Source organism: Phasianus colchicus, chromosome 8, assembly GCF_987193195.1.
Source record: "Phasianus colchicus chromosome 8, bPhaCol1.hap1.1, whole genome shotgun sequence".
NCBI classification, from domain to species: domain Eukaryota; kingdom Metazoa; phylum Chordata; class Aves; order Galliformes; family Phasianidae; genus Phasianus; species Phasianus colchicus.
In genome coordinates, this window is record NC_143443.1 from 5,374,030 (window position 1) to 5,386,245 (window position 12,216).

Sequence of the window (12,216 nt, forward strand, 5' to 3'; positions counted from 1 at the left end):
TGCGAATTATTTTTCAGATCTGAAAAGAGGTGGTGAGACCAACTGTGCCGTTTTTCCCCAGCTGTATCAGATGAGCTAATGAAAGATATTACTTCTCCCTATAAAACATAACAAAGCAAGACCCTGCACCCCACCCCCCACATACACACCCCATGAAATGAATTTGTTGATAATGATCGCACTATATAACAGCACAAACATACAAAAAAGAATGTGAAAATCATAAAAATCACCACCTCTCTGATTTGAATCTTTTGTGTGAGAAAGACAACGAGGCTACCTTAAGCATCTCTTATCCCTGCTTGCTTAGCTTCTCCAACGAAAATTACTTAAGGCAGCAAGAGGCAATTCAGCGGAAGAGATATAAGCAATGCTGGGTGACTTGCAGGAACTAGACGTTTTGTAGAACCAAATGGAACAGAGAGCAGTGGATGTCCATGACTGAAACGGCCATGACAAGGCAATCTCTTAGTATGTCGGATGGATAATGTAACAACAGACTTCTCTGTGGAAATCTGATTGAAACTCCCTCATATCAGGCTTCTGGGTTTTCTCAGGGAATGGAAATTAAGACTGCAGTAACTTTTCTATGTCTGTTCAAATACATTTCAGTTCTTGCTTTTTTTCCCCATTAAGGAAGCAAAAAGGAGCGAACAATTCCCAGTGCTTTTGGATCCAGTTTGCAATTGCTGAATATTTCACAGGAAGCAATTTTTAGGAGGGATAATGCCTTTAACTTGGGCTGTAATTGCATCAGTGCCTATGGCATTTCAGAACCAGCAACGACCAGGTTGCTACAGAGCAATCCACGTATACTGCAGTTGCTTCTACGGACTTTGAAACAAAGGTATTCCATTCCACCTTATTGTTTTGTTGTTAATAGGAGCATTTGGGGAGGGGGAAAGATCATTTCTCTTTTCCTTGCTAAAAGTTTTTTTTTTCTGAAGAAGTCGGTTTGCTTCAAGGTGGAAAATCTTCTGAAGAAATTTTTTCTCAAGAGTCTGAATTCATATTCAAAATGGAAAGACTTACAATGGTCAGCTGGAAAGATGTATTTTTAAATTAAGGATCACTACAAACATTATCGATGGTTTGTCTATGAAAGATGTATGTGACTTTGAATCATAAACACAAATGAGACAAAAATTGTTCCACGCCTTGCTACTCTGAGCAAAGTGTAGTTGTTTGGTAGAGTCCGTTTTCCGTAAACAGCTTCTAGGAAAGGCAGAAATTCTCAAGTGTCATGTGAATAAATTAAGCTGTTTTAGATAAAACACAAGCGAAATTTAAGATGTTTCTGAACTGGGAAGCAGACATTCACGTAAGATATCTGTGACTACAAACTGCTCGTCAAAAGACTGTGAAAAATCTTTTTCAGGGTAAATAAGCATCAAATCAAATTTCTGAAGTCCACTAAGTGTATAGCCTTCCTGACGTTCTGTCATTCATTGTTATCATTGGCCACTGACATCATCTTTAAGCATCCAAATACCTTTCAAAGAGAGATATCCTTTATTCCTTTCTTGAATCAATTCTCTTAGCTTTTCTTTTCCTCTATGTTAAAGCCTAAGATATTTGTACAGAACAAGGTGTGAAAGAGGATCTGTTTTAATTTGTTATTTCTTATCTCATTTTCTCTTAAAATATTCCATTATTTTTTTTTTACTGTTTTTTAGCTTTCAATAGCAAGTAGCTGTATTTTAAGTATTAGCTAAAAAGTTTCCAGCTTGCATTCCCTAAATGCACAGGCTTCCACTCTGTCAGGCACTTTCATATGCCAGATATTCTGGCACGAAATCTTAAAATCCTCAGTGTAGGCAACTGATTTTGCCTTTTCTCTGCATGCTGCCTAAGATAGGAGCGGTAACTGCCTATAACTTCTGAATGCTGTTCAAATGATTAATTCATTCCTTACACTCAGCGCACTACATATTATGACGAACCTTTGCCTACAGGAGAACAATATTTCTAGGTATTTGTTTTGAAGATTTGATTTATATAAATGACATTTTGCATGTAAATATACAGCCAGACATTTCACTGCCTGCCAAGAGGCATTTGAGCTAAACACAAAGAAGCTCCACTTTATCTAAAATGTCATGTTCTCTGGTCCACCTAGCACAAAGGTTATCACACACATCAGAAAGTAAACAAATATTATTTGGGAAGTAATTAGCTTTGCCAAATTTGTGGGTTTTTTCTTCCAGTTGTTACAGTAAGTTATGCGAAGAAATTTGGCTCCTAGAAGCATCCTGCAGTTTGGGTTGCCTGGCTTGTGATATTATGAAAATAGTGATCCTCCCCTCCTCACCTCAAACTCCAGCGGGAATCAAGAGACATGGTTTGGGAATGCTGATCTCTGGTTTAAAGGTTGCCAAATGATCTTCCAAATAATCTTGCCTTAGGATTTTATGAAGAACAAAGCACCTCAGGTCTCTTTCCTGAGTCTAGACTTGTGCTCAGAGCCCTGCACAGTGAAATCGTTTTTAACTTGAATTGTCTCTGGCTGAATGTGTTTTTCTTCAGGTAAAGCATGAGTGGCAAACACTGTCGAGTTCCTCTTGTTTTCTCCTTTTGTTCAGAGGCTATCTGGATTGTGATCTACAATTGAAGGATCTGATCTTTTATTTCAGTAAGTTTTTACTGAGAGTCTTCGACGTGTCCACTGTTCACTCTGCAATTACAAAACTTTCCCAGGAAGTTTCTCCAGTACCGAGAACCATGCGTATTAACTCAGGCATTCCTGATGATACTTGTTTCCTATATCTATTTATTGATTGAACAAACTAACAAGTAAGTCTGAAGAAGCTGTGAATTCCCTGCTCTGAATGAGAAATTCGAGTCATGATGATTGCACAAGTCCTTCCTTTTGCAGAAATCTGCAGTCTATGCCTCTGTTGCAGGGCAAAGCTCTTTTCTGTTTTTTTTATATAATGTATGGATTCAAGCAATTCCCCAATTTTGCTAGTTTCTTGCACCATTCTTTTTTCTTCCCTTTTCTGTTTAAATAATCAAAATCTGTATTATTAATCCCTCCTCTAGCGAAGCGCCTTTGACATCCTTAATATTATCGTGGGTATAGAAAAGCCACTACCACTGAACAGCTATCTTACAGAGCGTCATTGTCTGCAGCTCAGAAGACACTTTGTCTTCCATCCTAGACTGTTGAATAGGAAGGCAAAGGGAGGGTCTGATGTCAGACAATATGTATATAAATTACATTTTGCCATGTAAGAAATAAAGCTAAAAAATGTAGCTTTCCAATGACGTGCCCAAATTTTCAGCCGAGATCTCAGTCAATGACTTTTTTTCTTTACATGCACATGCTATTCACAACGAGGCAAAAAAAAAAAAAAAAAAAAGTTTGTCTAAGACAACTTTAATTTTCACTATAATACCTAGCAAGAATAGAGGAGTAAAATGCAGGGTTTATTTTCTTTTTCCTTGCACACTGAGCCTTCTATTCAAAGTATCATAACAAAAAAAAAGATATAAAAGAAACATAAAAAGGAAATGTTCTTTCTATTTCAATCACAATGAAATTGATGATAACGTTTCAGTGCAAGCGCTAAATTTCTCCTGCCTTAGACTCTGAAGGAAACTTTTCCAAGACCAAAGAGCACATACATCTGCCATAAATTAGGGGGAGATATAGCGGCTGCTATTGTTGAAACTGTTACTTTATTTTTCTATTGATGTGCCTAGGCATCCTTGTTCCTCTGTCCTTCAGTTTTGCCTGTGAGCTTAGTACCAAAAACAGCACTTGCTTTCCCCTTAAATATTTATTTCCTAGACAGTGTTGCAGTGCTTATACGAGGTAGCTTGCTTGAGCAACTTCTGAGTAAAAACAAACTTAAGGTTTGGGAATACAGGAACAAATATGTACTGTAGTCATAGGATCATAGAATCAGCGAGGTTGGAAAAGAACTTTAAGATCATTTAGTCCCTAGCCTTCTCCTCTGGTGGATGCCGAGTCAGCTGGTCTTTCCCAGGAGCAGCAGGAGTTCTCTGGTATCTCAATCAAACCCTACTTTTTTCCTGCCACTGTTTCTCGTAGCGGAAGGAAACCGAGAAGACTGGCTTGATCCCTATCAGGGGCAAAGACATTTGAGAATGAAGTAAGAAATGCTGCAGTAGAGGAACAGTGGAGGGCGGTGAGGCACAGGTTGCCCAGAGATGCCCTGTCCATGGAGACTTTCAAGACAAAGCTGGATCAGGCCCTGGGCAACTTGATCTATCTGTGGATTTCCCTGTTTGTTGCAGGGGAGTTGGATTCATAGATGTAATTGTGATCATTCATGTAAATCTGATTCTGTTGCTAAATGTGCATGTTTGATTTTACACGTTTTCAGGCATGCTATATGTTTGTGAACCTGAACTCTGGACTGGATTCTGAGCATAGGTACATAAAATTGTTTCTGGGCAAGAGCTTCCCTGTTCTTTCCATGTATTAACTATCACAGAATTATCTAAGAGAGATTCAGATTACCTGGCAATAGATTGGCTTCTTCTTTAATGGTCTCTATACTGTAATCCATGTGTTCCTAAGAGAATACGAATGCTAACCCACCGCCTGGCAACGCCTTCCATCACATCAGTCCTTGGAATTTGAATTTTGCAACATACAATTATAGTGCATCAAGTAACATACACAGAATACATCTCCACAGGTGAAACATGAGAGACTATGGGATTTCAGGAATTGTGTTCTAGGATCACCTACTGAGTAACCTAGCTTTTATTTTAACAGCATAGTTAGCGGTTTTGACATAATATTTAGGTGTGAAATCATTACTATCAATAATTCAGTCATGGTTTTGTACCTTGTGCTTTTTTCTATTCACACTCCCCATTAACAAAGGAAACCTGGTGAGTAGAGTGCTGCAGGAATTCTAAATTCAGATGTTGATAAAATAAAAATTTATATACTAAACATTTCTAAGAGCGGTTTATGATTCTTTAAGTACAATATAATTACAGCATTTGTTGATTCTAACTTTGTTATTACACTTTCTTTACTCTCTTTGTTAAAGTATGCTTGCGTAAAATGTATTTCTTATACAAAACAAATCTGTGCAACTCCACCAGAAAATAAACCTACTGGCTTATTATTATGATATAGCAGGGAAAGTAATATAAAGTTGAGTTTGTTCAAAAGAGAGGGAGTATCCAAACTATCACTGTATCCATTTAACTCATCATTTAATTCTGCTCGCTTTAATTTTCCACTAGATTCCTGCTCTTGGCTCATGACCTCTCATATTACCTTCTTACTGCATTCACTGGGTAGCTAGTTGTTCAGCTTCTTTTTTTTTTCTTTTTTTTTTTCTTTTTTTTTTAATATATACATCTTTCTCATTCATTGTGCAGCCTCAATGCCTTATTTACTGCACCAGTCTGACTCTTTATGGATGGAAGATTTACTCATGTCCTCTGAGGATCTGTTTGTGGTTCTTAGAATGGGATCTGGGCACTTACCATAGGCTGATGTCTTTATCTTCACAATACCTCTGTGAGATCTTCTGATTTTGCATATGAGGGACTGAAGCATAGATTAAAGATGAAATACTAAAAGATACAGTTTGTTTATTCTGTTAATTTCTCTATGGTAACTTTGGAATCACCACCTGAACCACTGATTGAACACCTGGGGAAAGGACCCGGTCAGCCCTGGGAGCACAGGTGAAGGCAATTCAGCTGTGTGAACGGAAGGGATGGAGCCTGGCTGCACCCTTCTTAGACCTCATTTAAGGGCTGACTGGCAGCAGGGAAGGATCTCTGATTGGAGATCCTTTTGTTGTGGAGTTTTTTTCCAGGGAGCCTTGAGCTTTGGAGATGGATGAGTACTTTCACATTTGGAATACTTTCCATTGTGCTAGTCTTTTCTTCATTACACCTTCTGAATTGTCATTGTACTGCGTTGGTCTTTCTGTTTGTTATGGCATCCAATTTATGAGGTGAAAGTTAGCTTTTTATAGTAATGTGTGAGTATTCAGTGGAAAGTTTTGAGTAGCTCTTTTTCAAGTGTTTTTTTTTGCAGAGCAGTCTTAGTTACCTCTAATGCAAAGAATGTTATGTGCTTTAGCGATCATCTCTGAGAAGCATCTTTTTTCTTCATGCTTCCAATGGCACACGTTTTCTGGCAGAGTTAAGATGCAGTTCTTTGGGGCAGCTGCCATCTTTTTAAACCATGAGATCACTTTCTTTTTTTTGTGTCTTTCTTTATTTAAAGATGATCACCTTTTGTAGCAAATGCAACATTAGTTTTGTAGCTGCAATTACATCCTTCTGATAACAGTACATAAGACGTAGGAACAAAATATGACTAGACACTGAAATATCTCTTGGAAATGCACATACAGCAGGTGAGAAATGAAGGTAATGTCTACCTTGTTTTCAAATGAATACAGCTTTCCCGTCCCACAGTAAGGCAATAAAAACATCAAGTCCAAAGGGATGAAGAGATTTGACCTAGTCTTTGATTCCCCAGAGATATTAAATTTCTCAGGTAAGATTTTTAGCTCTTCTTATGCTTAATTATGTGTGAGCTTTTTTCTCAGTTTCTTTGTGGTAAATGATTGATTTTTTTTTTTTTTTCCTTCTTCTCTGAATGTATGTAGAATTATGGGAAACTTGACTCAAGGCCGTCGAGTGCTTTTAAATAGGTTCCCATAATGTTAGGGAAGATCACAAGAGGCCTGCTGGTTTTGGAGGTTCGAGTTAATCCGAGGGGAAAAACTAAACTTAGCTTTGGCATGATTTATCAAAGACGTGATTTTGTATCACGTCTTTGATACATCCATCCAAGATACAATAGATGATTTTGAAGTCTAGTTGTTTTAGTCAAACAAGTCAATCTCTTTTTTCCTGTGAATTTGTTAGCAGTCTGGGGGCTTAGTAGGTCTTGTTAGTAGATTCTGTATGTTTTTTTTTCTGTGTGAAATTTTGACGATTATGTTTACATGGACTTGGTAGTCAAACATTTCTCATGATTTCATCCTGCTACAACTGGGCCTTTTCTTTCATGGATGTGGTTATCAGTTGATTATTGGCAAAAAAAAAAAGGGGGGGAAAGGACCCTTATTATTAATTTGGTTTAATTCAATGAGTAGCAAAGTACCATTTAGTGTGTTTTTGAAAAGATAACTGCAAAGCCTGTATTTAAGTAATATTAGTTGGTGTGAAGTAACTCTCTGTATATTTTTGCTTAATTAATAAGAGCAACTCTTTACTGGGGGAGGGTTGGAAAATGGAGAGAGAAGATAGTGCGAGATTGAGATGTAGATTTAAAAATACACATCCGTCACTTTAAAACTCTGGTGAAACATAATAAGACACCGTGCCCTCTTGTTCTAGGCTGTTTAAGGTGTGAAAGTGTGGAATCAGCCCGAGCTAGGGCAGATGCTTCCTTCTTTGGAAAAGAAAATTCATGTGAAAATTGGCATGTCAATTTTGCTTACAACTTACATAGGTTCATGATGTTTTGTAACAGTTGTACTTAAAGCATTCAAGTCTTGGGATCCACGTGGAGCCACTCAGTTACCCAACTAGCACGGTGCGAATGCGTGTTAGATTTGTTTCATGGGTGTTTTGTGTAGTGTACCCCTAGACTATTTACTGTCTTCAACAAACAAAAGAATTTTATCATTACTCCATCACTGCACAGGGAATATATATGTCTGGCCTATTTTTAAGAGCTTTATGTCAGAGAAGGAGGCATCTTTCTTTCAAGACTTCAAAATAGAGAGACCTTTACAATGCACTGCACTTCATCGGCTCACTACGCTCATGCAAACAGAAATGAGACAGAGAAGAAAAGGAAGGTCAAACTTGCATAAACACATTGTTGTACATGTTAACTGCCAGGAGAAAGAGCAAAATGCATCTGAGCTGAATACATTATGCAGAACAGGCAGGAGAAGCTATTCTGGCAAAGTCAAATTTTGCTTTAGAACAGGCTCTCATGTGATTAAACTTATAAGTACAATTTTCTTTTAGTAATGCAATAAGCGTAAGCTAAAGTGGAGTATTATGAGTCTGCCACCATGTTTCTAACAACAAAGGCAAAAGGAGCTTTACAATTATTTTTTTGTTTGTTTGTTTTACTTAAAAGTTTAGGAACTTCAAAGAATAGTTGTTTCCACTTTTATCTGTGAATACCTATAGTTCTTAGCACTATCGTTCCAACAAAGCACAATGTCTTTTCAAGAATGCCACTTACTGCTGTAGAGAAATCCACTAGAAGTTAACCTCCTTATCTTGATTTTCAGATGTATTGAATATCTGAATCTGAAATAAAATCATTTTAGGAAAAAAATTCAACTCATTTTTTTTTGAAAAAGCTATTTGAAACCTTTGTAGGAGAACAGATACTTTTAATGGGCAAATAGAGAAATGCAATTATAAATTCTATTTAATCCCCCAAGTGATTGAGATTCATTTCAATAAATCCAGTGTTTGGTATGCATGAAGGATCCCATCCGCTCTTAGCACGAGCCCTGGATGCATTGGACTACTCTGATTCCGCTGCGTCCTCTATCAGTGCTCCCTAATTCTCCCTATGAAATTCACTCAAATTTGGTTTCGCCTCCAAGAAAATCCTCTTCATTTATGCAGATTAAGGCTGTACCTGTGGGAAAATTGCTTGAGCTTCCGTGCGATGCGGAGAAGCAGCAGTCTGCAGTCATAGCTCAGGCTTTGTTAGTTATGTACAATCTCAGCTTTGTTTGCAGGACTTCACCACCTCTTCACTGACAGTAATCAATGGCTGGGGAAGAAGTTATGCTGTCTCAAGTGGTAGGAACAAGTGTTTGGATTTGTAGTGGGGGAAAAGTCTTGATCTCTTTAATATCAATAGCTGAAGAAGATGAGAAACTATTAGACATTTAGCTCATTCAAAGAAATATTTAATTATGTAAAAAATTGTTTCCCTTTATTTCAAATTTTAACTTCATATTCTTTGCTTCTCATTTGAGTGTATATTTTCATTTATGTCTTAGTGGATTTCTCTTCAGTTAGACCCTCTGGGACTGTTTTATTCTAACGTTTCTGGAACCGGAAATATGTAGCCGATATCATTAACCTGATTAAGACAAGTACAAGTTTATTATATTAAGTATGTCAATGCAGAACTGGATACAATTGCTAACGTAATTATTATTAATATAATTACACTTTCAGTTGTTGCTCTGTTGAGTTTTACAACTTTTCCTCTTCTCTGAGACAAAAAGTTTTTCGTTAGATTTGATTTATTGCCTTTAGAGGCGGTTTACTTTTTCTTTAGGAGTAACAAGGGATTGACGAATGAAGTGGACAGAATTATTTGCAGAGATGTATGCCTCTTACTTCTCTGCGACTCCTTTGAATTCAAACAGGTAAAGACAGCTCAGCTAGTACAGCTGTTCATCTTCCCAGAGGACTGAGGAGTCGAGGCCTCCGTTTATTTTTCAGCAGATGGGTTTTACTGAAGAATCGTGATGAAGTACAGTCTCGTGAGTGCTGTCAGGAAAAGGAGCCATGAAATACCGTTTAATATCCAGAAGAGTCCCAGGAATGATGTTGAAGACCCAATGATGTTTATTTTTGAGGGGCCAGCAACAGCCTTCTGAGACTTTACGTAGGCTCATTTTAGTCTGATACAGTTCTCCAGGGCGGCTATTGTGTTTTGAATTGAAATTGGGCTGTATGAGATTCCACCGCTTCTCCTTTTGTCTACTCAAAGCTAGCGAGCGTGGAGAAATTGTGAGCCGTGAGAGACAGAACATAAGGAACATGTTGGCTTTGAAGCCCAGTTGTCCACAGGAGTTCCTGCACCTATGGTACTGTGAGTAATCTGTAGATGATGCTTTTTTATCTGGGTTTTCATACTGCTTCTCAGATACCATTGACCTGAACTAATGTAAGCAGATATTTCCAGACCTAAATCGAGATCCCTCAGGGTGGTAATTCAAGGTTGAACATGTTGATGTAAATTAAGAAAGACCTAATTCACAAGATGTGTATCTGTATGAAGTCTCATATGTATCTAACCGAGGGATTTCTTGATCCCTTGGTTAGAGGAGTTGGTCTGGAGACTAGAATTCTGAACTTTCTAATACTGTCTTAATGTAACGTACATGTTGCCTTTGTGCTTAGTTTACTCATCCATCATTTGAATCCATACTAATAATAATAGTTTACATTTTCAGAGGGCCTTTTATTTACTACTTATTTGGTTTTATTCGATTCTTAAAGGTTCGCCATGTTTGTGCTGGTCCATGTGCACGCTATCCGGTCTTGCTCTGCTAAAATGTGTTCTAACTGTATGAGGCTGCAACTGCGTTTCATGAAATGAGGGAGGACTACATATCAGAGGAAATTACGGTGAATGGAACAGGTTTTCTTCATAGATTTTTATCTTCTCACTATAAAAGAATAAGAAGTGTTTGTACAGGCTCTCCAACTGGGAAGTAAGTGAAAGAAAAATCATAACCTCTCTTAATCTGTACGACACCTTGAAGAAACATGCAGGGAACACTTCAGTCTATCAGAAACAATTAAGGGTTTCAAAGCTCCCGTAAGATCTCGGTGAAGAAAACGTAGTATGCAGTTACTGTTCCAAAACTCAGTCCTACAGGCTAGCCCCTTGAAAATCTAGGCTACAGCACAGGCAGTATGTAAAAACATAGCAGACAAGATTTTTGAGTGACGGTTTTCCATTTTAACTGAAAAAAATAGGAATAAAGAAGAACCTTAGGCTTAAAAAAGAGGGCCTTGCACACTATTAGATTACAGCACTGAAACAAGAGTCCTGATCCAGCATTGAACTCTTAAATTACGTAAAACGTACAGGACTGATTGGATTATATCTAGGAAGCAACTTGAACGAGCATCCCCTGCACAAGACACTTATCCTAGAAAACAGTGAGGCGGGATGTAAAAAATAACCTGATGCTCGATTACTGTTATGAAGAACAGAAAGATAGGAACACAACTATTCGGGAAGTGACCAAGTGTTTTGCATCCTTTTTCAGTTATACTGTGCTATAGTTAACAGCTGAAGGGAAGGCTTTCTGAGAGAAACAAGCATGGATTACAGGAGAACAGGAAGCAATTTTCATGAAGCATTTAATGATAAAAATGATCAACAGGCTTCCTAATGAAATGCCTCATGCAAAACACTAGAAATCCTTTGAAGTCTGATGGTTGTTCTCTCTTCTCTTGCTTTCCAAAAATGTGGTTGTCTAAAGATAGAAACTTACCCAACAGAAGCATACTTTAAAAAAAAAAAAAACCACAAATGTTGCTGGAGGGAGTTTATTTCTTTCTAATTATGTCAATTAATTTTGCCACTTTGATTCTATTTTAAAAGGGCCTGTAGATCCAAAATCACATATTTGGAGTTTTTATTGTGGTGCATAATATTTAGTCCCTCAAATATGGAGAAGTAACAAACAAATTTTTATGAGGTGAAACTGTGTATAAATTATCCTCTAGAAATGTGAAAAAATATTAAAAAACAATAGTTTACTGAGAGTCGTTCCAGCAAAACGTCTGTTAAATATATCAAAATTTTTTTCTTATCCATCTTATCACTGTAACAGGGTAGAAGAAAGCTGGAGGGCCTCTCTCCTTTACTCTCAGTGAGAGGGCTGTGCTATTAGGCAGACTGGGCCGTCCCGGCTCTTGAGGTAGGCTGGCCCCGGAGATAGCCCTTATTATTTGTGTTTGGAGCGATAACATCTGGGTAACTCAATAATGGCACTTGGAGGCAACAGATGCATACGATTAAGTTCTTAACTGAAATGAGGTAGTTCGAAGTAACGCTGTGGAAAGGACAGTGTAAAAAGAGTTAGTAGTACTTTGTCCCTGTTCAAAGAAATCTTGGTCACCACTGACCTGCCTATTAATTGTTAGGTTTCTGCTGTGCTGGCTTATCTGCAGGAGCCACGGCAGAAGTCTGAATTGCACTGTTTATGCTGTTTTAATCTCCAGGTTTCCAGGTTTCTGCTGATGTACTCTTGGGAGACTAGGAAGAATTTTTTGTGATTTTGATACCCTGTTTGGCTTTGGGTTATTACTTCTGCTACCCTTTGCAGCACTGGGGTTTGGCTCCAGCAACAGGTAGCATTTTGGCAAGTTACACACACCGTAATCTGCGCTTGATACGTTATGTTTTCCACAGGAGAGAAAATCTGACTTGTGTAGGGAACGCATTAGTAAGCTGACAGAAAGAGC

General features: G+C 37.9%; 1 long non-coding RNA gene across 1 annotated transcript; it reads left to right on the forward strand.

Annotated features, from left to right (window-relative positions):
* The first annotated feature begins 5,802 nt into the window (after positions 1-5,802).
* On the forward strand, positions 5,803-11,231 carry LOC149916987 (uncharacterized). Its single transcript, XR_016468519.1, has 4 exons — positions 5,803-5,957; positions 6,411-6,508; positions 9,375-9,823; positions 10,234-11,231. It is a non-coding gene; the product is annotated as an uncharacterized LOC149916987 (long non-coding RNA).
* The last annotated feature ends 985 nt before the right edge of the window (positions 11,232-12,216 follow it).